The sequence below is a fragment of the Papaver somniferum genome, chromosome 8 (assembly GCF_003573695.1).
Source record: "Papaver somniferum cultivar HN1 chromosome 8, ASM357369v1, whole genome shotgun sequence".
Lineage (NCBI taxonomy): Eukaryota > Viridiplantae > Streptophyta > Magnoliopsida > Ranunculales > Papaveraceae > Papaver > Papaver somniferum.
Genome location: NC_039365.1, coordinates 9164423 through 9191413, shown reverse-complemented (window position 1 = coordinate 9191413; position 26991 = coordinate 9164423). Strand labels below are relative to the sequence as shown.

Here is a 26991-nt window from a genome sequence, read left to right as displayed (position 1 = left end):
CGTTACAATTTAAGCAAACCCCTCTGGAATCAACCCGAGTTCAAGTAAGTTGAATCGAGACGAGGGAAGTTCAATGGAGCTTTGATACCCAAGGCCTCACCGGCGTTACAAAGCGGCGTATTCAACTCAAAGAAACCATCATGAACTTTGAAGCATGCTTAAAAGAGTAACCAATATTTTTCGAATGACTTTCCTATTAAGCTCGTTACCCTATAGGTCTCGTTCTAGTCAAATTTTAGGCTTAGGTTCACGTTTGGTTTCGTTTTCCTAAGGCGGGAAAGAAGGGAACGGTGATGAAATCCGAACCCTTATCTTGTATGGCCAGTCCTTTCCTTTTACTAGGAAATTAAAGCAGCCGTTTTCAAATCCTCAGCATATATGCAAACGAAGGAATACAGTAACTCGCTGACAGGGGATTCGCGAGTGTTTCGATAAACTTACCTCCCGTACCTGACGGGGGATGAACCGCTGAAGTCGACTCGGGCCACGACTCTTATGTCATGTACGAACCCGAGGTGCCGAAGCGATATCGTAATCGCCGTCCTTTTCTGCAAACAGTTTATATTTAAACCACCCTTCCGTAAGATTTTTTTTTAAAAAAAAAGTCTCAAAGTCCACAGTCCAAAGTCCAAAAATAAAGTGCAAAAGAAAAAGATAATCTAAAAGAAATTCTTAAAAAAAAAAATTGTCTCTCTCTCTCTTCCTTTTTTTTAATTAATTTTTATTCACTTTTTCTTTCGCTCCTTTAGCTTTGATTTTACTCCAAATCTTTAAGTATTCACAAAAAGCTTTGGCAAATTTTTCTTTCGCTCCAAATTCCAAAACCTGTAAGGAAAATACAAAACCCCAAAAAACGTAAAGAAGAACAAATAAAAAAAAATGAAAAAAAAAATAAAATCTAAAAACTCTAGCCTAAAGACAAGTCCGCGTCGGCGGCGCCAAAAATTGATGTGATTTCAAGTTGTTTTGTAGTAGTAGGTTGGTGTGAAAATGGGGAGCACACAAAACACTTGCAAGTATACAAGGCCAAGATTTGTAATAAAAGGATGAGTAGGGGTTTGTCCACAGGGAGAGGAGCATACAAGAAGTCTTCCTAGCTAAAGTGTGTAGTGAGCTAAGGGCAGTGAAGGGTGACAGTGACAAGTTTCTAGAGTAGAAGTGAAACAAAGGCAGCAGCCTAAGGCAAGGGTATTGAGCAATAGTTACTGACAAAGAGAAAAATGCAGAAAGTGAAGTTACTAAGGCAATTGAATCCACCATGTGCCTTAATCAAACAATGCAGTCTAGGTTGAGTTGGAGTTCCTAAGCATACATCTAGAATGAGATGAAAATCAGCTTGCTCACTGATATGCCCCTAGAATTGATTGTCTTTTGACAGCACAATCAATCACAGGCATGCCAGAGCACTGAGTACTTCTCATTGCTCAAGCAAACAGGCAATAAGAACACTATCCTAACCATGCATCATCCAACAGTGCACTAGGCTTCATCAGAGCCCTATTTGCAGTGAATTAGCTCATGCTAGACATGAGTATAACCAAAGCATTCATACAACAAACTAAATTCAAATGCAACAGATAAACAGAATACACACATACACACTGTTGCTAAACAGAAATTGGAAAATTGAGAATTGATTCAATAATTTGTTCACTGGCTAGCCCAGAGATAGTCTATAACACAACCCAACAGTACATATTTATACCCCCAGATTAAAATTAGGGTTCTTCCCCCTTTTCCCAAAAATCAGAAATTAGGGTTACCTAATTTGTTGAAAATTAAGCCTTGAAATCGAGCACCCATGCTTTGAATCGTCCTTATGCTCCCTCCTGAATCTTCTGCTACCATTAATTTCCCTAAATCGAGATGTTTTATCAACCTCACCTAGGACAGTTGATGAGAGAGGATAAAACAGCTAGGTTTAGGGGGATTGTTTGGGGGTTTGTTCTGTCGGGTGATGGTGGAGGTTATGGTGATGGTGGCAGAGGTGTGGGGATGGCAGAGTGTGGTCGAGCTGGTGGTGGCGACAATGGCAGGGGGGTTGCAGAGTTTTTGGGGAAAAAGAAGATGGTCGACTGATTTTTGGGGAGAGGGGGGCGTTTGGTAGAGGTGTAGGGTGTTTGGTACTGTAGTGTTGAGCGGTTTCAGCGAGGGATGATGTTTCGCGATCTGGTCTGTGGGATGTGACGATGGTAGGTGGATCCAACGATGAGATGGGAGGCTGTGGGTAGCGACCGTCGGATGGAGGAATGCAACGAAAAGGACGGCCCAAGATGGAGATGGGCGTTGCGATGTAAAGCGGGAGCTTCGGAGTTTGATGTGCGATGATGGAGCGACCGTAGGATGCTGAAATGCTTCGATCTGACGGCTGAAATCCGATACGGGCTTGGATAGTGGAAATGGGTTTGAGAAAGGGCTTTGAGCCTTGGGTATGCCAAGCCCATATCTTCTTTAATGACAATTCTTCTTCTTCAAGCCCATTCCTAGCCTCTTGGTCTTATGCACAACGTTCTTCGCGGCTTCCTTGCGTAACTCCTCCCGGATTTTCACTACTTTTCTGCTCTATTCCGCTCCGCAATTCATCCAGACTTTATTTATTACCTAAAAATATAAAATTAAGTAAGGAAAATATTTATTCTTGAAAACAATGAAAATACAGAATATGGGATAAAATTGTAGAATTAATGCACAACATATGAGTTAAATGCCAACAAAAAGGGATAAATATATACAATATTTGGCACTCATCAAATACCCCCAAACCTGAATTTTACTTGTCCTCAAGTAAAAACAAACTAAGGAAATCCTACCTATACCACTGTCGCTGGTCTCTCGAATGCATTTAGCGTATGCACTAAGCCTTTTAAACCACTAAGTGTCCCTAGTGGACGAGTTGAAGTCTCGTGAAGGTTTGCTTAGAACGTACCTACAAAGTTCTAGGTCAAAATATAAGCTCAGATTCCATCAAATGTGACATGTGCAAAACAGTTAAGCTCACAGCAAAATGGAGATGTCAATCTAGCTATCAAAGGCACAATCCTAGCACTGATAACAAATAAAGACATGTGATAAGAGTGTAAAGTGTATCTACATGTGTAAAGAAAGATCTGAAGTTATGACCTAATCACCAAGAGATAGTTTCTCAGGCTAAGAACCAAGGTCGAAATCTAGCTAGCTGTCCGGACTTTACGAGAATTGTGAATGAGTTGGAGTATTTCACAATTACTCGCGTTGTACATCAATGGCATACACCCTCCTTGCTTATTACAATGAAACAACAAAATGACTATTTACATGACTCTATTTACATTGGACTATCTCTTTTTATTTTTGGAACAGAGATGATGGAATTGATAAATACTTGATTTTTTTTTTTTTTTTTTTTTTTTTTTTTTTTTTTTTTTTTAAGGAAACACTTTTGATACATAACAAAAAGAACAAAAGATTACATGACACTTTGCAAGAGGTAGCCCTTTTTGATGCACCCCAGTTAAATTCGATGGTTGTCTTTCTTAATGTAACCTCCACCTTCTATCCCAACCAACCAAAGAACAAAGCTAGTCAAGTTTCGTTTCAGTATTTAAAGTGATTGGAAATCGTAACTTCCTATCCAACACTTGAAGATCGAGGCCATACATGTATTGGTAGATCGTGCGCGTGCAAATTTCTTATCACTATGTGAATTGTGCTAGAATCAGGGTGCCTAAATATCTAGACTAAGACTCCTAATAAAAATACATATTTGCACAAGAGTCAATGTTTCAAGGTAAATGAGCTCCATTTTTTATGATTTTTCATTTTTTAATTTTTTTGAATTTTTCAATTTTTCAATTTTTTTTGGAATTTTTCAATTTTTTCAAAAAGAAGGAGTTCTTGTTTTCAATTATGGCATATTATCGTGGTATCTACTCTATACCCCCAAACCTAAACTAAACATTGTCCTCAATGTTTCAAAATATGGAAAGAATTATAAAACAATATATGAAGAGGAACATGCTGAGTAGAGTAAAAGGAGAGAGAATACCCGATTGTACGGCGAAAGCTCGATTAAAACTCCGTTATTCAAGGCAAAAATCCATCATATTAGGAGTCACAATGGATGAGCACAAAATATATACAAAAGGAAATTTAACTAACACATATGGAATCACAGATGGAAGTGTACCCTTTTCTCTCTCACTTATGGAATCACAGATTTGACCCATCTTTTGATCAAGACTTTTCTGACTTTGCACTAGACTCTGGAACATCTCCTCTAGGGCGGATACTCTCTTGTCGGTATTGTGTTGAGGATATGATTGTTGAGAGTTCGATTGTTGTTGAGGGTTCCTAGGATATTGATAACCTTGATTGTTCTGAGATCCCTGATTGTTTAGATAGCTCTGATTGGGTTGAGATGGTCCTCCCTGAGTGGGTCCTTTTGACCATGAAAAGTTAGGGTGGTTTCTCCATCCTGGATTGTAGGTTTGTGAATAGGGGTTATGCTCTTGTTTTTGAAACATGGCATGTGCCTGTTCAAGCCTAGATTCCTGGACTGCAAGCAAATCGGGGCAATTTTGGAATTGATGGTTGGGATCGTTACAAGCGGCACATACAGACGAAGCGACATGTTCTCGGAGAGTAGTGGTGGAAGGTTTTGAATTTTTATGTAGTTCTAACTCTTCTAATCTCCTAACTATCGATGCCATGTTTGCTCTTCCCTCGAAATCTGCTTCAATCCTAAAAGCCTTAGCTTCGGATGTAGTCTTTCTGGGTTCACGGATGGATTCCCACTGTTGCGTCTTTTCAGCTACTTCAATCAAGAAGTCCCAAGACGCATCAGCAGTTTTGTCTATGAATAGACCATTACACATCGACTCAACCGTTGTTCGGGTGGACACATCTAAACCTTCATACAAAATTTGCACAAGTCTCCATTTTTCAAAACCATGATGGGGACATTGGAGCAATAATTCATTGAATCTCTCCAGGTATCTAGCTAAGGTCTCACCCTCTAATTGCATAAAACTATTCAGACTTTGACGAATTGTCGCAGTCTTGTGATTCGGGAAAAACTTTTTGAAAAACTCCTTTATGAGGTCATCCCATGTCATGATGGATTGAGGCTGTAAAGCATACAGCCAGGCCTTTGCCTTATCTTTCAGGGAGAAAGGAAAGAGCCTTAACTTTAGGGTTTCGTCGGACATTTGAGTGAAACGCAGAGTTCCACAAATTTCCTCGAATTCTCTCACGTGGTGGTAAGGGTTTTCATTCTCAACACCTCTAAAAATAGGGAGCATCTGTATTGTGCTTGATTTCAGCTCATAATGGCCATTAGCCTCGGGTAGCACAATATAAGAAGGTTGACTGGCTCTAGTTGGGTACATATAATCCTTGAGGGTACGGGGTTCTCCCATTGTTTCAGATTGGTCCGGTGTGTTTTCCTCAGAAGTTGTGGGTATGTCAATTGGGTCTATTTGATTTACTCTAACTAGTCTATTTGATTGGTCTCTAAAGGTTACAATCATATCCCACTCATGAAATAACAAGCCCACAGATAAGGGAGAAAACAGGGCCCATAAGGATTTGGTTTTGAAAGGGTTAAGTGGAATTTGGTTTTAAGGAGTGGAATTTTGGTTTTAATAAGGGATTTTGTTTTTGGTCTAAAATTGGGCTTCGGAAGAGTTTTTGAACTAAACCTAGCATAAATTAGCACAACCCATAAAAGAAAATAAAAACGATAATAATAATTACAAGCCCATAAAAGAAAAATAAAAGAAAATAAAAGAAAAAGAAAATACAAAAAAAAATAAAAATGAAAATAATTATTACAATCCCAAATTAAAAAAATAAATTAATTATTACATACCCAAATTGAATATTTAATGAGGCCCAAGTGGGTTACTCATGGTTTTAGGCTTACTTGGTTAAGGAGGGAAGCCCAGTTAGGCTTTTGTTCCCTTTTAGTTGCACAGCCCAGTTGGGCTTTAGGATCGTCCTACACAGCTCTCGCTCAAGCCCAGCAGCAACAGGTGGAGCAGAGCCCAGCAGCAGCAGCAACGAAGCCCAGTTCACAGAAGACCACGAGCCCAGCAACAAAAGGAGGCAGAGCCCAGCAGCACTTGGTGAAGCCCAATTCAGAAAAGTACAAGCCCACCAGAAGAAGGCAGAGCCCAGCAGCTTCACTTCAGTTGGCAGCCCAGCAGCTTCACTTCGCAGCAGCAGTTGCTTTGGTTCACCAGCAGCAGCAACAGCAACAGCAGCAGCAGACTTTGGCTTGGCAGCAACAGCACAGCACAGCTTGGCAGAGAAGGCACCAGCAGCAGCAACAACAGCAACAGCAGCAACAGGTGAGTGAACAATGAGCACAGCAAGGCCACAATAGCAATGAGCATACACAACTATGCAAGCACAGGCAGGCCACAACAGCTATGAAAACTTCAAAAATATGGCAGCCAGCTCCCCGGCAGCGGCGCCAAAAACTTGGTGTGAAAATGGGGAGCACACAAAACACTTGCAAGTATACAAGGCCAAGATTTGTAATAAAAGGATGAGTAGGGGTTTGTCCACAGGGAGAGGAGCATACAAGAAGTCTTCCTAGCTAAAGTGTGTAGTGAGCTAAGGGCAGTGAAGGGTGACAGTGACAAGTTTCTAGAGTAGAAGTGAAACAAAGGCAGCAGCCTAAGGCAAGGGTATTGAGCAATAGTTACTGACAAAGAGAAAAATTCAGAAAGTGAAGTTACTAAGGCAATTGAATCCACCATGTGCCTTAATCAAACAATGCAGTCTAGGTTGAGTTGGAGTTCCTAAGCATACATCTAGAATGAGATGAAAATCAGCTTGCTCACTGATATGCCCCTAGAATTGATTGTCTTTTGACAGCACAATCAATCACAGGCATGCCAGAGCACTGAGTACTTCTCATTGCTCAAGCAAACAGGCAATAAGAACACTATCCTAACCATGCATCATCCAACAGTGCACTAGGCTTCATCAGATCCCTAGTTGCAGTGAATTAGCTCATGCTAGACATGAGTATAACCAAAGCATTCATACAACAAACTAAATTCAAATGCAACAGATAAACAGGATACACACATACACACTGTTGCTAAACAGAAATTGGAAAATTGAGAATTGATTCAATAATTTGTTCACTGGCTAGCCCAGAGATAGTCTATAACACAACCCAACAGTACATATTTATACCCCCAGATTAAAATTAGGGTTCTTCCCCCTTTTCCCAAAAATCAGAAATTAGGGTTACCTAATTTGTTGAAAATTGAGCCTTGAAATCGAGCACCCATGCTTTGAATCGTCCTTATGCTCCCTCCTGAATCTTCTGCTACCATTAATTTCCCTAAATCGAGATGTTTTATCAACCTCACCTAGGACAGTTGATGAGAGAGGATAAAACAGCTAGGTTTAGGGGGATTGTTTGGGGGTTTGTTCTGTCGGGTGATGGTGGAGGTTATGGTGATGGTGGCAGAGGTGTGGGGATGGCAGAGTGTGGTCGAGCTGGTGGTGGCGACAATGGCAGGGGGGTTGCAGAGTTTTTGGGGAAGAAGAAGATGGTCGACTGATTTTTGGGGAGAGGGGGGCGTTTGGTAGAGGTGTAGGGTGTTTGGTACTGTAGTGTTGAGCGGTTTCAGCGAGGGATGATGTTTCGCGATCTGGTCCGTGGGATGTGACGATGGTAGGTGGATCCAACGATGAGATGGGAGGCTGTGGGTAGCGACCGTCGGATGGAGGAATGCAACGAAAAGGACGGCCCAAGATGGAGATGGGCGTTGCGATGTAAAGCGGGAGCTTCAGAGTTTGATGTGCGATGATGGAGCGACCGTAGGATGCTGAAATGCTTCGATCTGACGGCTGAAATCCGATACGGGCTTGGATAGTGGAAATGGGTTTGAGAAAGGGCTTTGAGCCTTGGGTATGTCAAGCCCATATCTTCTTTAAGGACAATTCTTCTTCTTCAAGCCCATTCCTAGCCTCTTGGTCTTATGCACAACGTTCTTCGCGGCTTCCTTGCGTAACTCCTCCCGGCTTTTCACTACTTTTCTGCTCTATTCCGCTCCGCAATTCATCCAGACTTTATTTATTACCTAAAAATATAAAATTAAGTAAGGAAAATATTTATTCTTGAAAACAATGAAAATACAGAATATGGGATAAAATTGTAGAATTAATGCACAACATATGAGTTAAATGCCAACAAAAAGGGATAAATATATACAATATTTGGCACTCATCATAGGTTCCTTGAGACTTGTGAAAGCAATAGATTTTAGACTTAATTTTAAAGCAAATAAAATAAAGCAAATAAATGTTGATATGTTGTGAAAATTATGGAGAGTCTGGAGCTAGGATTTCACCATTCATCAATACTTATGTGGTTCTAAATTAATTAATAGCATACAATTTAAACAATTGATTCGATTCTAAATTATTGCCAAAATCAGATTCCCAAAATATCAAATGTTAGTCGCAAGTATAATGCATCAAGAGTCTAAAACTAAGCATGCATCATCAAGAGAAAACACATTTGATTAATAAGAATCATTTAATTTATTTTTTATCAATGCAATTAATCCTATAAAAATATTGCATAAATTTATAAAATAAATATTACCACATAATTCTTGAGAGAGTGGCTTCCTCCGTCGCCCCAAGGATTGGGTTTAGCTCATCATTAGGAAAACACGCTCAAAATTCATTTTTTATTGCTCAAAGGTGGTGTACAACTGATGAAATGGGAGAAACAATAATAAAACCGGGTTTGTAACAGTTATATGTGTTATAAACTGAAAAGAACGATAGAACAGTACTGTCGCTGATTCTCGATCCACGCCTGTGTGTCATTTACACTGTTGAAAAACGACTGTCTTGGATGGTCTGTTCTTCGTGTTCTTCAGATGAGAAGCAGCAGAAAAGTATTTCTGGTGGTTCTGATTATCGCCTCTGTCTTCTCCAAAACTCTCCCAAACTCTCAGTATCTCTGACTCCTCAACAGTGTATAAATACTCGAAAGGGCCTCCAATAACTCCGTAATATCTCCATTAATTTCTCTTATTCTTCGCTGACAAAAACAGAATTAATTCCCATTTTTATCTTCACCACGCGTTAAACTTCTTTCAGCGCGCTCCAAATCGTCATGTACACGCCTCAGGTGTATTTATACAAACTCCATCTCACGCCATGCATAGAAAAACACGCACAATCCCGTGAATATCTTCTCCCGGTGTACGTGTTGCTATGTTTACTTCTACGCGATAATCCAGCCAATTTTAATCGATCAAATCACTCATGATAGTATTGTTGGGACATATCACAACTACCCAACAAATTTCAGTCCTTTAATCAACCCAGAACTCCTTCAAACTTCGATCGAAAATTACACAGTTCTGTTTTTTTATTTTCCCGCCAAAATGAAATTCAAAAGAAGAAGATGGGTGCTAAGGATGAATTTGGGTGCTGAGGATGAATTTGGGCTACGCATAACCTTGGGTGCCCCTTAGCCGAATCTGGAGTCTGTATAGCAAATGTCCTCTGGGAGTCCAAATAGCACTTTTTAAGCAACTTTTTCCACACAAGTGTATTTCTCCAAAAACACCTACACAAACATAAAAACACCATAATAAATACAAAATCAAGCACTAGCAATAGAGACACTGAGGACAATTCAGACAAAAAAATGTGTCTATCACGCAACTCTGATATGTCTCTGAAACTGAAAGTGGGAATGGGTGAGCACATCATCCCTAAAAGGGGTGCCCAGTAGAAATAACATTTAACTTTCAAGTAATCATAAGCAAGAGATGGAAAACAATACATGTTTTTCCCAAACATTAAAGAGTGATCAAGTCACTGAAATAAACAAACATGCATATGTAAAACTCCTTCTTCAAACAATGTATAATATAGTGTTAGCCAGTTACACACCTATTAGCTATTGATATCACCCCTGTTGACCCATAGTAAGCATAAAAGCTGAATTCATGCAGATATGCATGTGAAGCAGCGTATCCTATATACCACACGTGGAAATTCTCATTTCCCATAACAATTCATATTGACAACAAAATATTACAAGTTCTTTCCAAACCATGGAAAGATTAACAGAATCAACAAAATTATCGTAATACAAGTTAAACAATGCATGGAATGCACACACTAACAATGCATGAGTTTAATAAACAAAGACTTTTGTAAAAGAAACAATAATGGTTACGAAACAGTCAAATGTATTCCCACCTCTTTTGATGACAAGCCACGCCTACTTCGAGTTCCACGATCCACTGGTTCATCATTTGAATCGATCATTGATAAATAGACTAATTGTTAACCACATAAACACTCTAAGAATTTATCCAAAAGGATCATGCAAGGCTCGTACAAGACTATCTAATGGTTCTAAACCCATTTATGACTTTACACCTTTATATTATCTATCTTTAACATATCTAAGGTTTATTAATTCGATTAGGTTGGTTCTATAGTTCATTAGCTAAGTCTTATGAATATTTACAACTTTGTAGAATCCACCAAAGATTAATTTAGACCATAAAGGTCCAATATCAAAATAGGAAAACTAAACCTAAGCCCAAGTCCAACAAACCAGCCCATTAAACTAAGGTCCAGTCCATCTGAGTCAACTAACGGTCAAACCGACGGTAAACATCAGTCAAAGGTCAAGTCAATGGTCAACTGAGTCAAATCGGTAAAGGTACACTGAGTCATGTCTGGTCAGTTCTGGTCACTGAGTTAACTTAGTTAGTCAAACTAAGTCGCGCTAAACAAATTGAGTCAGCTAAACTGACTGGGATGACTAACAAGCCTAAATCCCTTGTTGTACACAGACTTTCACTTTTTTTCATAACTAGACTGATACTAACACACCTATTGACAGAACTTCACAAGATAAAGTACAATTCAATTATTCTTAAATAAACTTCAAACTTCAATTACAATTACAAACAAGGTTTACATTCAATTGCATCTTTAAGCTTTTCACAGCAATCACTTAACTATAATACTACAACTACCATCTCAATACACCTTCCCTGCCTGCAACTTCAGATCACTACATCCTCACAGGTACTAAAACCAACTACTGAAACATCTTAACTCAGTTCCAACCAATTGTTATTCAAGCTAACTAATCCTAACCCCTAAAACCTCCTCCATATAACTCACCTCTACAATCATCACTATCAAACTCAGATAGTTTCATAACCCCAATCCTCATAGCTGTAGCAACATTATTACCAAATTCCATTTCACCTACACATTTCATATATATACCCCTTGCAACTTCAACAATCTTCTTATTTGTTCAACAACATCAACATCAGTTCATCTCATTCACCACCATGACCTCTTCCTCATCCTCTAGCTACACTCTAAACATTAACATCAATATCAATTCAAGCAACCATTATCATTTAGTAAACCAACCACTTGCAATAACAACTTAAGTCATTAGTTTATACACTGTAGTACCATAACACTTCACCAGTATTCTACAACACCCCCATTACAGCTTCATCACCAGAACCCCAGCTTCAACAACAACTTCCTCACATTCATTCATTCAATTGCAATTCTCTAAACTCATACTACAACAAGCACATCCAAGTGTTCACTATCACACTTAAATACTGGTTTTATCACACATACATCCCAAATTTCTTAAGTCAATTATCAAATATAAATATTCATACAATAAAACTGAACTGAGCTAAATCATCTCAGGGAATAATTACCTCAAATGGTTCCCTTTGCACAATTGATATCAACCTCCTCTACACTACCATCTCAATCAAACCTCAGACACAAATAACAACCATCATCAATATAACTCAGCCACCTTGTTTATCACAGCAACATTCAACAAATCATTTCACTAACATCTGTACTCAAAACAACTCAACCTTTAACTATACAATCATAACAAGCTCAGACCCAATCCTTCTCAGCACATGTCAATCTCAACTATACTTCAAATTCAATAATACCTTTGCTATCAACACCACTTCTAACAACAGTCACAGTTTCCACTATCTAATCATCTCAACCCAGTTTCAAACACAAACATGTAAACTCAACGAATCTTAGCAATTCAACTCAAAAATCCCAAAATTAAACAATTAAAGGCTTCCCAATCATCAGCACCCTTTGAATTGCTACATCTTCAAATTAATTCTTCTTAAAACCCAATTTCTGTTTTGGGGAAGCACATAAACTCTAATCTTCTTTAATCTCGAATTATTCTTCATCTCTAACTCTAATTCATCCAATCGAACATTATCCATCTCAAATCCCCTTCTTAAAGCATCAATTTTAGCTTCTAATTCATCTTTGATTTCTTCCAGAAACCCTAACTTTTGATTCAGACGTCCAACCATCCTACAACTTCAATCAGACATTAACCCTTGCTTCTTCATCTACCCACAACTCTATCCTTCATCTCACGATTTGAATCTAATTATCACCTTCACCTTCATCGATTTACAGAGAAACCCTAAATTCAGTTCATCACATATTTCGAATTTGAATCAACAACAAACACCACCACCATCCCCACCGGCTACTAAAATATATTCTACATCCTTTGCTGAACGCAGAACTTCACTTGATTCTCTCAAACCCGTAGAATCAGAAGAACAGGAGAAGAGGAAAGAGAAGAAAGAAGAAACAGAAGAAAAGAATGTAGAAGAATAAGAAAGAAGAAAATGAAGAAGACACGAGCTTATCTTCTCGGTCGACTAGGGATAAGGACGACCAAATTACTGAGGCACCCAAAGCTTGGATATGGGCTGCCATAGAATCCATCATCGAAATGACTTTTTCTCTCCGTAAACAAACCGATAAATCTTCTTCATCCGATAGTCTATTTCGCATAACTTGTCGACATCTATCTAGTGGTACTAGATTCATATCTAGTTTGTTTTTAAATTAATTTCTACTAATTAATGTTCGTGTTGAACTAATCGAGTTATTATCGGTTAATTCGTCTCTTGACTAGTCTAATAGCGTTGACGAGCTTGAGGGTCCTTACAATCTTCCTATCTTGTATCATTTTCATCCTCGAAAATCAACCGTCCTTCTAGTCTTTAAAAACTCCCCACCTTATACAATTATCTTATCCCTTATCTAATTGCAACACAACATAAACAAATCACAAACCTATATGGATTTGTACAACTAAAATCCATAATTTGTAACTCTAGGTTCAACTATACTAACTTTAATAACTATCAAATAAAGAAGTTAATCTTTTTTTCTTAAAGTAATTTCTATTTTATAAGATATCTGTCTCTAACTTCAAGGAAGAATCCGACAAATCTTTCTAAGTGAAATTATATTTGTCGGTTTCCTAAAGAGTTATTCCAACTTCTATAATCGGTCATCTCTGAATGCAGTTGTCCTGTCAAGGTTGGCCAAACCCAACAATGCCTTCCTACGAACAGAGAAAACACAACCTTCACTATTCCCTAGTGTTGGATTAACTAAGTATTAATTTATTAATATTAATTATATTCTTAATTAGTCTCTAAACGTTTATCGTACTTGGTGTAAGTTTGATAAATTTACTTCGTAAAATATCTAAATAGTTTACATCATTTTAAACAATTTAGTCATCTGAATTTATTTATTTTACAATATAAGTAATTCCAATTCGATTTTACGTCAATTTATAACAATTTGATAATTTTAACTTTATAATAATACCACATATAAATTTTCCAAATATTACCTGTTATAATTTTAACTCGGATACTATTATCAATTGTGTTATTATTCTCAATATTCTTAAGTTGCTAGTCCATTTGGTACACTTAGCCTTAATCTTCTAAATATAACTCTACATTCACGTAAAAACGATATAATAGATTTTATTTATTCATATTAAATCCGTATGTTATATCTTGTTAAATAACGACGTTGGTAATTTAATATTATTTAAATTTGAGTCTGCATAAAATTATGATATATCCTAATAGTCTTTAGATTTTGCTATTAATGTAAAATATCCTATTAATATACGAATTTATTTTTCTTTTAATTATAATATTACACTAACATCTGAATTACTAATCTATGTATATTCGTCACATTTAAAAGATCTATTGAATCATTTGTTAGCCTAAAGATAATTTCGGTACAAGATTACTAGCAAGTTGAGTCTTTTTATTTTATACATTATAACCTTATCTTCTAATATCTAACGCCTAATATGTATGATATTAACTATCTAGTTTAGACGCAAAAACATATATCTCTTATTTGTAATTAGTCTAATTCACAAAATTTAATTGTAAATAAGCGTTATCAATTTTCCCCAATTATTTAATTATAATTATTATTTTTATCGCTATATATCCTTATTGAAGTTTTAACTAAGTTTAATATGGCACTAATTGGTAAATGCTAACATTACTTTATTAAAATTATTACTACCGTTATTATCATCTATAATTACTATAATAATATTTTTATTATTAACATCGATGGTCGAACTATTATTCTAACTACTCTTTCAATTATTGAGTCCCAAAATTATTATTAACATTTATGTGATTATAAATTATTGACCCTACGTATAAGTCAAGGTGCGTAATAAGTTTATGTGTGACTTTCAAGATTTATAAATAATATTAATCTCACTATTTTTATAGTATTATATTGTCTACGTGTTCATACTTTTTAGATTAATTATTCTCAAATCCTTATTAGCTAAAGTGATAGGTGTACTCTACAACTTTTACTTCATTACATAAACAAATAATCAAACAAAAAAATTAATCAATCAAATAATTCTTTTAAGTATTGATAACTTTTGGTGAATAAGATTTATCTCACAAACCCCACCCAGTTCTAAACTAATCTAGTTCACTGACTGGCACTGGCTATTTCTATCTTTTCCCATGTAAGATCTAATAGTGAGCTTTGATACCAACGCTGTAGCGCCTCCAAATCTAGTAGTTGACTAATCCAAGAGATTAACTAAATAAAGAGGCACTAAAGATCTAAATCATATACTTAAACATTCAATTAAGAAATATGCTACAAAAGTTAACCCAAAAACTAGCCCCGCTCTGAAATAACCATATACAAGAACTCCTCTCAAATGATACATATATAATAGTCATTGGGTTTACAAATAGAATATACAACATAATAAACATAGCAGAAGCTAACCAACTAACGAAATCAACCCTTGAGGCTTTCGCTGCACAACTCTGATCTGTCTCTGAAACTGAAAGTGGGAATGGGTGAGCACATCATCCCTAAAAGGGGTGCCCCGTATAAATAACATTTAACTTTCAAGTAATCATAAGCAAGAGTTGGAAAAAAATACATGTTTTTCCCAAACATTAAAGAGTGACCAAGTCACTGAAATAAACAAACATGTATATAGACAAACTCTTTCTTTAAACAATGTATATTATGGTGTCAACCAATTATCCACCTAATAGCTATTGATATCACCCCTGTTGACCCATAGTACGCATAAAAGCTGAATTCATGTAGATATAAATGTGAAGGAGCGTATCCTATATACCACACGTGGAAATTCTCATTTCCCATAACAATTCATATTGACAACAAAACATTACAAGTTTTTTCCAAACCATGGAAAGATTAACAGAATCAACAAAATTATCGTAATACAAGTTAAACAATGCATGAGATGCACATACTGACAATGCATGAATTTAATAAACAAAGACTTTTGTAAAAGAAACAATAATGGTTAAGAAACAGTCAACTGTATTCCCATCTCTTTTGATGACAATCCACGCCTACTTCGAGATCCATGATCCACTGGTTCATCATTTGAATCGATCGTTGATAAATAAACTAACTGTTAATCACACAAGCACTCTAAGAATTTATCCAAAAAGATCATGCAAGGATCGTACAAGACTATCTAATGGTTCTAAGCCCATTTATGACTTTACACCTTTTTATTATCTATCTTTAACATATCTAAGGTTTATTAATGTGAAAACTATAAGGAGACCCATTCTTCAGATCTTTCCCACTGTGAAACCCACGCCCAGAAATCTGAAGGTGCGCATCCTTTTTCTAAGAAAAAATTATTCTCAAACCCATATTTTATAAAATTATGTTTTGTTCTTTCTTCTTCTTCTTCTTCTTATTCAATTTCTTTTCTTCAACAACGCCACCAACCCATCATCCATCTTCTAATATTGGATCAATTCGATTCAACACTCAGCAACCCATTCATCTTTTTAACCTCCACCTATTCACATATTCAACCATTTGATCTTCAGAGCAGATCTATCTTCTTCTTTTGAGTTCAACAAGAAAACCATAATCATCTTCATATTCAAATCACCGACCCCTTATCAACAATGTCATCTCTATCTCTCAAGAATACCGAAACCCTAACTTTAATTCCTTAAGCCCATCTGTTGAGCAGCGACACAAAAATTCCCTTTTCAATTATGCTCAAACCCACACAAATTCGCACCAATCTTCACCCAATTTCAGATCTGAAATCACACCCACTAATTGCTCCATCGTTTCTCTAAGTCATGGTAACAAACTAAACTTCACCGATGTTTAAACAATCAAAGTATATTAGGCTTCACACGAAAAAAATAGACGATTAGGACTGTAGAAAAAGATAGTTGAATCTCGTATGTGAAGAAAGTGTTCTCCTATGCCATTGTTTATCAATTCGTTTCCTTATCTTCTTCTTTAGCTGCTGTGCTGCTGTGAATATGAGTTATGATTCAGAAGAGAATTCATGGTTTGGAGACGGACACAGTATAATATCTACGTTATGGTTGCCACGCACTTTTAAGGATGAATGCTTCAAAACTATTAAAAGACTAGAGAGGAGTGGTTTGATGAAGGAAATAATATCTACGTTATGCAGATACTTTTTTCTTAGTATTGAAACCAAAAAAAAACAAGGTTGCATAACTTGTTATGCACCTAGAATAATATCTACATAACAAGTTATGCAGGCATGAAAGTGGATGCATAACCTGTTATACATCCGAAAATATGACTGCATAATGCATTATGCATCGAGAAAATTGTTGCATAATCTTTTATGCATCGAGAAAATGGATGCATAACCTGATATGCATCATTTAAATATGGTTGCATAACGCATTATGCACCAATTTTTTCTGTACGAACTAAAATCAACCAAAACAATGGCTACGTAACTTGTTATAGATGCAAAACTTTGTTATGCAGATACATAACTTGTTATGCAGTTGAAAAAATGGTTGCATAATTCGTTATGCATCTGCATAATGTGTTATGCATCTTTTTTGGAGGCTGCATAATGAATTTGCAGTCAGTTTTCGAAAATTTTCCCTAAAACGATGATCACCTCCGATTTTTTCGTGATTTTTTTTTTTTGATATTGTTGTTTTTACTCGTTGCGTAGCTCTCTTTAAAAGATTTCCAACGATATAAAATTTGTAAAATTCCAAGACGCGGATTTTTAGATATGTTATATCCAAGTTGCGTTGCCAATTATACCCCTGAAAAATTAGGATGCATAACGAGTTGTCCCTGAAAAACAGTAAGCATAACACGTCATGCGGATGCATAAACAGTCATGCAGACAAGTTTTAATAATTTCGGATAATTATGGGTGTCACAGAAATATTTATGGGTGTCACGATATCCAAAATAATTGTGGGCCTGACAATGAGAGTATTTTTTTTTTGGGTCTCCCCCTAATTTTCCCTTTATTAATTCGATTAGGTTGGTTCTATAGTTCATTAGCTAAGTCTTATGAATATCTACAGCTTTGTAGAATCCACCAAAGGCTAATTCAGACCATAAGGGTCCAATATCAAAATAGGAAAACTAAACCTAAGCCCAAGTCCAACAAACCAACCCATTAAACTAAGGTCCAGTCCATCTGAGTCAACTAACGGTCAAACGGACAGTAAACGTCAGTCAAAGGTCAAGTCAATGGTCAACTGAGTCAAATCGGTAAAGGTACACTGAGTCAAGTATGGTCAGTTTTGGTCACTGAGTTAACTCAGTTAGTCAAACTAAGTCAGCTAAACAAATTGAGTCAGCTAAACTGACTGGGATGACTAACAAGCCTAAATCCCTTGTCGTACACAGACTTTCACTCTTTTTCATAACTAGACTGATACTAACACACCTAGTGACAGAACTTCACAAGATAAAGTACAATTCAATTATTCTTAAATAAACTTTAAACTTCAATTTACAATTACAAACAAGGTTTACCTGCAATTGCAGCTTTAAGCTTTTCACAACAATCACTTAACTATAATCCTACAACTACCATCTCAATACACCTTCCCTGCCTGCAAATTCAGATCACTTCAGCCTCACAGGTACTATAACCAACTACTAAAACATTTTAACTCAGCTCCCAACCAATTGTTATTCAAGCTAACTAATCCTAACCACTAAAAAAACCTCCTCCATATAACTCACCTCCACAATCATTACTATCAAACTCAGATAGTTTCATAACCCCAATCCTCATAGCTGTAGCAACATTATTACCAACTTCCATTTTACCTACACAGTTCATATATATACCCCTTGCAACTTCAACAATCTCACTAAACCATTTTTAGTGTTTAATAATAGTGTATTTCAGTTGCAAAGAGGGATTGCAACAGTTTGAATCTGTTACGAAAATCGATGTTGCAATTTTTCGCAACGACACCTAAGTCGTTGCGAATTTTTGGTTGCAACAGTTTAGAATTGTTGCAACGTGAATTTGTCGCAACAGTTTGAAACAGTTGCGAAATTAGGAGGTCGCAACAGTTTCAAACAGTTGCGAATTTTTTGCAACATCAAAAAAATGGTGGTTTTGACCGGTCAAAAACCATGCTCAAATTAAAGTTCCCTGTAACAAAATCAAGTTACCCCTGTTCATTTGGGAATCTAATTAATCCAAAAAAATTATCAAAAAAAATTGAAATTGAATTAACATTATTAACTGACTTCATTTTACGAGTTCAACAAACTACAATCTCTTCCAAATGTGAAAACAATTTTACTAAAAGATTGAACAACCTTTCTTGGTGGTTCTTGTGTACACGGATCAGGACTACTAGGTTCATTCGGCTAAAATGAAACAAAAACACACAAACAACAAAAAAAATCTTATAAGTAAACAAAATCGACAAATCAACAAAAGAAGAAAAACACTTCAATGAGAGATTGATTGATTCCTTGCATCATCTTCTGACTGCAAAGTCACTCTTGCGTAAACCTCATCGGCTTCATGATCGGCCTACAACAAAATACTCAAAGTCCAATTAGCATCATACTAGACATTATAACATAAAAAAGATCTAAACATAGATTAGAACCAAGACTAATACATGCAGTAATTCGATATGAACAACTCGACAAAGAATCTTGAAGGGAGAGTAAACATAAGAATTCTCTGAACTAATTATTTATTTGTTGATGCTTCTAACTATAAAAACAAAATTCTTCATAAAAGGATTGAACGTTGAAAAGCCAGAAAGTGAAATTAGAATAGAGAAAAACAAAAGAAGGTACACTAGACACTAGGATTCATATTTAGTACTAATTTCGACCCTTGGTCCATTTGATTGATAGGTTGGATAATTACCTGGAAAGGAATACCATGTTTCAGGAACTACATTTTTCTTCCCAAGAACCGCCACTGTCCTTCCAACAACATCAAGATACGAGTAACTTGTCTGCAAGAATTCCACAAAGATACAATGTTTTAGATATGGGTGATTGAGTACATTTCTCATGGTAGAGTCAACAAAAATACGCAAATGTCTAGCAACTCTTAACAGTAAGTCATTAATACTGTGTACGAGAAGAAATACCTCGAGATGTTGATTAACTGGAAAAGGAACGATTGTAGAAGGATCTTTTGATCCCTCGGGTAGCACCACCTGATGCATAATGTATACACAATCAAGTAGTATGTAAAACAGATAATTGTACATTTTTCATTTCCGTATCACTTAATAGATCATGGATGAAAGGATCCGATAAGAATAAAATTAAGAGTCTAACACAACTATGATATTATTTGTACCTTCATGGTAAATTTTTCAACTACGGTGTCAACAAGGGGACATCCGAAACTGAAGCTAAGGTAACGCATGCCATCAGCCGACTCGAAAAACAAGTCCTCTAATGGTAGTCCATACCCAATAACGGAAGTGGCTTTCCATCCTCCAAACAATGGATAAAGTGGCTCTATTTCAAGCTCGGACTGAAACAGAAAATTCCAGTTATAGCGATTTATAAAGAACCCCATGAAGCAATTTCGTAGTAGGAAATTTGTGCAGTACAGAAGTGTAAGATGTTTAAAAAAACCTTTGAATTACTAGTACGCAAGAGTGATGTGATAGTATACGGAGTGCAATCGAGGGGGTAGTCTTGCAATTAGATGCTTAAATGAAGATACACCACTAATCGATGGCCTAGATTAATATTGAACCCTGGAAGAATGAAGATTTCAGAGGATTTTGACAGATAACAATTTAGAAGTAGAAACAATACAAACAACCGCAAATCAACAATGTATCAAAAGTGAATTGAATTTCTTTCAAAACATTAGAAGACTTCATAGGATGTCAGATTATCTGGTTTCATGAAGTAAACATGCCATAAAACGATAAGCTAAGTGCATTTACGGTGCAATAATTCCACCAATACTTACACGAGAAATGATACGAAAACCTTATTATGAACTAATAACTAACCTTGAGAATATGCCCTTATGACGTGCACCAGCATGGGCTAGAGCATAGTGCTCTGTAATTTGTAGGCTTCCCCAGTGAGATATTTAAACCTCATGTACAAGTTCCCCCACAAACGAAAATGGACTGTTATTCTAAAAGTGAACAAGTATTGGAGAATATGAATATAAGGAGTATGGTTATCATATTGCCCATACTTGACCTCTGCACCAGCACGGTTAGTAGGTTCAAATCTCGTAAAAGATTCAACCTTATTGCTTGGAGTTTTACAAATGTTGTCTATTCCTTAACATGATAAGGTGATAAAATAATCGCACTATCACGGAAATACACAAATTGTGGTTCTGATTGTCTGATCTCTTCAGGAAAGGGTTCTAACGAACGTGTTAGTACATAAAGCACTTCGACGGTGACGGTTTCACCAGGTTTTAATGTAATGTACCAAATTAGCTCAAAATTTTACCAGAAAAACACAAAATGGATGAAGAATGGAGAATGAAAATCAGTTTAGAGATGACGAGTCTTTACTTGCTCCATATGACCTTGAGGAAAGTAAGAAACCCTTTTACCAACATCAACAAGAGGACCAACACAAGCTCTCCATAACTCTAAATATAGATCATCACATCCATAACCTAGATAAATCCAACCAAACTCAAAATCAAACAATGTCAAAATAGACACAAAATGAAACTCAAAGAAACGAGAAGCTTGATTTCTCATTTATGAATCAAAACTTAGAAAAGTCAAGAAAACCCCATTATCAGAATCAGAAAAATGAGCCTTTTTTTCTAATTTCTAAATCAAAACCCAGAAAAATTAAGATAACCGCATTAACAACACACAAAAATTAGCTATATTTCTAATTTCTGAATAAAGCCCAGAAAAATTAAAACCCATTTATCATTAAAATCAAAATCTCACCTATATTTTGTACTTCCCCAGAGCTATTATCAAACAGAAACGCCATTAAAACTAGTAAACCACCACCGCCACCAGCACCACCACCACCTCCTTTTCTCTCACAACAAAAACCAAATAAATAAGTAATAAAAACCCTAAAAATTTAAGAAAAATCGCAATAACAACAAAACAAAAAAAAACAAGAGATCAATTGCTTGATTATATGTTCTCACTCAAAAAAGCCTAAATCTAAGAAAATATCACAGAATACTAACCACCACCAATTGATTGCAGAACGTTGATTAAAGCTTTAGAGCAACAAATACATCAATAAGATTACCCCCTATCGTAAATATCAACAACTACAACCTAAAACACGATAACAATAGAGAATGTTATCATCCAAGCCAGATCTACTAGTTCATCATAAACGTCACATTTGTTTAAAGTAAATATAGGGTTAGGGGTTAGATTTTGGCTTTCAATTTGATAGATAGTCATCCAAAAGATGCAGCAGACAGTGATGAAGAACCTAGGTTTTCATTTGAACGATTTGAATCAAATGATTTTATTATTTTTTTCTGAAAGAGGTGAGATCGAGAGATAGAAAGTTGATTGGAATGATTTCCGCTAAGAGATGAGAAAAAACATGATTTAAACTGGGTTTCAGATGGTTTCCGCTAAGAGGAGAAAGAGGGAGAAAGTAGTGAGGCAGAACGAGAGAGAGAAGGTAATGAGATAGAGAATGAGAGGCTGTGATCGATAATAAAAAAGATAGAGAACCGAGTCAGCTTTTCCGAGTATTTGAATGGGATGAATAGTGAGTCAGCTAAAAGTGTGGGCAGGCACACTCGCGAGTTGCACGCATACAACTCCAATCTGTTGTGAATTGCAACAAAAACCACAAGTTGCGAATTTTGTAACAAATATTAACTGTTGCAAAATTTTCGAAACTGAAATTCGCAACTGAAAATTCGCAACAGGGATAAAGCTGTTGCGAAATCTAGTTACTAATCCTTGAATTTGTTCAACAACATCAATATCAGTTCATCTCATTCACCACCATGACCTCTTCCTCATCCTCTAGCTATACTCTAAACATTAACATCAATACAAATTCAAGCAACCATTATCATTCAGTAAACCAACCACTTGCAATAACAACTTAAGAAATTAGTTTATACACTGTAGTCCCATAGCACTTCACCAGTATTCTACAACACCCCCATTACTGCTCCATTACCAGAACCCCAGGTTCAACAACAACTTCCTCACATTCATTCATTCAATTTCAATTCCCTAAACTCAGACTACCACAAGTACATCCAAGTGTTCACTGTCACACTTAAATATTGGTTTTATCACACATACATCCCAAATTTCTTAATTCAATTATCAAATATAAATATTCATACAATAAAACTAAACTGAGCTAAATCACTCAGGGAATAATTACTTCAAATGGTTCCCTTTGCACAATTGATATCAACCTCCTCTACACTACCATCCCAATCAAACCTCAGACACAAATAACAACCATCATCAATATAACTCAGCCACCTTGTTTATCACAGCAACATTAAAAAAATCATTTCACTAACATCTGTACTCAAAACAACTCAACCTTCACCTATACAATCAGAGCAAGCTCATACCCAATCCTTCTCAGCACATGCCAATCTCAACTATACTTCAAATTGAATAATACCTTTACTATCAACACCACTTCTAACAACAGTCACAGTTTCCACTATCTAATCATCTCAACCCCAGTTTCAAACACAAACATGTGAACTCAACGAATCTTAGCAATTCAACTCAAAAATCCCAAAATTAAACAATTAAAGGCTTACCCAATCATCAAAACCCTCTGAATTGCTACATATCCAAATTAATTCTTCTTAAAACCCAATTTCTGTTTTGGGGAAGAACAGAAATTCTAATCTTCTTTAATCTCGAATTATTTTTCATATCTAACTCTAATTCATCCAATCGACCATTACCCATCTCAAATCCCCTTCTTAAAGCATCAATTTTAACTTCTAATTCATATTTGATTTCTTCCAAAAACCCTAACTATTGATTCAGACGTCAAACCATCCTACAACTTCAATCAAACATTAACCCTTTCTTATTCATCTACCCACAAATCTATTCTTCATCTCTCGATCTATATCTTATTATCACCTTCACCTTCATCGATTTATAGAGAAACCCTAAATTCAGTTCATCACATATTTCAAATTTGAATCAACAACAAACACCATCACCATCCCCACTGGCTATTAAAATATCTTCTCCATCCTTTGCTGAATGCAAAACTTCACTTGATTCTCTCAAACCCGTAAAATCATAAGAACAGGAGAAGAGGAAAGAGAAGAAAAAAGAAAAATGAAGAAGACACGAGTTTATCTTCTCGGTCGACTAGGGATAAGGACTACCAAATTATTGAGGCACCAAAATCTTGGATAAGGGCTTCCATATAATCCATCATCGAAATGACTATTTTTCTTTCCGTAAAAAAACTGATAAATCTTCTGATATACCAATGACGTGTTAGGGTAGTCTATTTCACATAACTTTTCGAGATATATCTAGTGGTACTAGATTCACATCTAGTTCGTTGTTAAATTATTTTCTACTAATTAACGTTCATGTTAAACTAATCGAGTTATTATCGGTTAATTCGTTTCTTGACTAGTCTAATAACGTTGACGAGCTTGAGGGTCCTTACACTAACAACCTCCAAGAACTCAGGATCATTAATCACAAAGTTATAAAACCTAAAAGGAGGAGGGTCATGTTTCCTCTTCTCAAAATAGATGCAATACCAGGGGAATGATCTGAGACACCTTGAGTTAAAAAATCATATTCTTTAAAATTTTCAAACATCTCAATCTATTCCATATTAACAATAATCCTATCAAGCTTTGACCCAATTCTTTCAGCTCCTTGTTGTTGATTCCACCAAGTGTAAAAGCAGCCAGAATAGGGAAGGTCCATCAAACTTACGTCATAAAAGAATCCTGAAAAGCAGTACACTGACTGGAAGTAACTTAAGCACCTCCAGTCTTATCATTAAAGTATAAAATAGAATTAAAATCTCCCAAAAGCATCCAAGGTTTAGTATTAATACCAGAAAATCCTTAATGTCATTCCACAAATAAAGTCTTTGAATGTCCTCGTTAAAACCATAGAAAAAAAATAACAAAATTAAGCTTGCTAGAAATAGAAACCTCTAGAAAAATTATTTGAGAAGAAGTATGAATAATATAAAAGTTAACTTCTATTGGGTCCCAACCAACCGAATCCTACCAAAATCATTGTGAGCATAATTATCAATAAAGTTCAAGTATTATTTATTTTCTTTCTAATAAAATTCTTATTGAAAATCTCAACATGAGCTTCAAGAAGGCCTAATTAAAATGGGCATAGTATTATCCCTAACTAACCTACTAACCTCAGCTTATTTATGAGAGTCATTTAAGCCACTCATGTTCCATGCGGCTACTTTAAACATTTATAGGAATGGGAGGGTGAGACTTCTTAACTCTGCTGATTTCGTAGGATCAGAAGCTCTTACTAGAAGTCCAGAAGGAGTACCAGAAGTAATAGAAGTATCAGAACTAGAGTTATAGAAAAAATGAGACCTAACAGAAGAATGACACTCATCCATATGAGTAATAACAGTACCTTAATAATTGTTTGCAGGACCATCACTAGCCACCTGCTGAGTAATATCATTAGAAGAGTCATTAAAAGCCAAGGCATCAAACATATTGTTAACCTGGACAAGAATAGTCTACTTAATGGGAGGAGCATAAATATCCTCAATACCCATTTCTTCATCACTAGTATCCTCACTAATAAAATTCTCTTGATCACTAGGATCCATGTTTATCTTAATCTTAAGAGGTTGATGAACAGCTTTAGGTACCCAAATTTCCTTTGGCTTTTGAGTGGAAGAAGCTACAGCAGCAGCATCAACTTCAACAACTTGTTTTTCAGATTTATCCTTAAAACACTTAATCTGAAAATGCCCAAAGGTGTTACAGAACAAGCACCTTGGAGGTTTCCAAGAGAACTCAACTTTAATATCTTTTTTCCATTTCCCATCAATTATCTTCGGAATTGAAGAAGGAATATCACATAAAATATCAACCTCAACACAAATCCTAGCATAGCTCATTCTAGTATGGTTAAGGGTTTGATATATTATCCATCATAATAGGTCTACCTAAATAACTCATAATCTGACTAAATCCTTAAGCATTCCAAAAGAATAGAGGGGTATTCCTCAAATTCAACCAGATAAACACATATTCATTTATGCAACATCAGTTTCCAAATCAGGATGCCAAGGCTGGACTAAAAACAATGCTAATCTCTTACCAACAATCACCCCAACAACCAGATCTTTACACTTCTTAACCTCCTCCAGATAATTACTCATTGAAATTACAGTAGGCTTAACACCAACCACTAGAGGAGATTGAAACACCATGAAAACATCAGAAGAAACTACTATCTTCTTAGGAAACAGAGATGACCATTTACTCAGAGGAGGTTAGCACCACCGCCTCTTGAAGATGACTCACCCAAAGATCCACCAACCAGAATGGTAGATCCAGGAAACCCTAAAGGAGGAAATGAAAAACCCTCAGATCCTCCCAAAGAGGAGCCCATTACCACCTGAGAGGTGGTTGGTAGCGGCGGAGGAAGCAGTGAAATGGATGAAGACATCCCACCTCGACGGAGGAGCAGACGCAAAAAGCAAAACGCAACCACCAATTAATTTTGGCACTACTACGCTCTTTCTTTCTCCTCACGTGTTTATTTCTTTTGATCACGTGAGAATCAAGAACAACTAAAGTGACATCTATAATCTCATTATCAGAATTTCGACATACAGAAATAGCTAATTGATCACATATTTGTTTAATTTTACTAGTATAAGCGGTAATTGTAGATTTACCTTTCTTTATAGACATCAACTCTATTCTCAATTGAATATCATGAGTAGCAGAAATACGAGCAAATCTCTCTTTAATACTACTCCACAATTAGTGCTCCTTTAACTTTCATCTAACTTTGTTCCCAAATCTTCTTTTGTTGGTTGTAATTGTAACCTTTTTTCCCGAACTTGTAATGTAGTTGTTCATTTTCTTTCTCACTGGGCAAAGGTGAGTAACACCCTGAGTTTTGATCTGCACTTTTAGTTTGGCTGCTCCTAACTGAAGCAGACTTGTAATAGTGCGTTGAATACCAGAAGCAGAAGTCAAAAGGAAAAGTATTTTACTACACAAAAATTGACTTTTTTACTAAAAGTCATTTTGACATTTTATATACCCAAACTAAC

The 26991-nt window shown here is 36.1% G+C and overlaps 1 pseudogene; it reads right to left on the bottom strand.

Moving 5' to 3' along the window:
• Positions 1-18297: 18297 nt before the first annotated feature.
• Positions 18298-25821, bottom strand: LOC113305040 (annotated as a pseudogene).
• Between the last annotated feature and the right edge of the window lie 1170 nt (positions 25822-26991).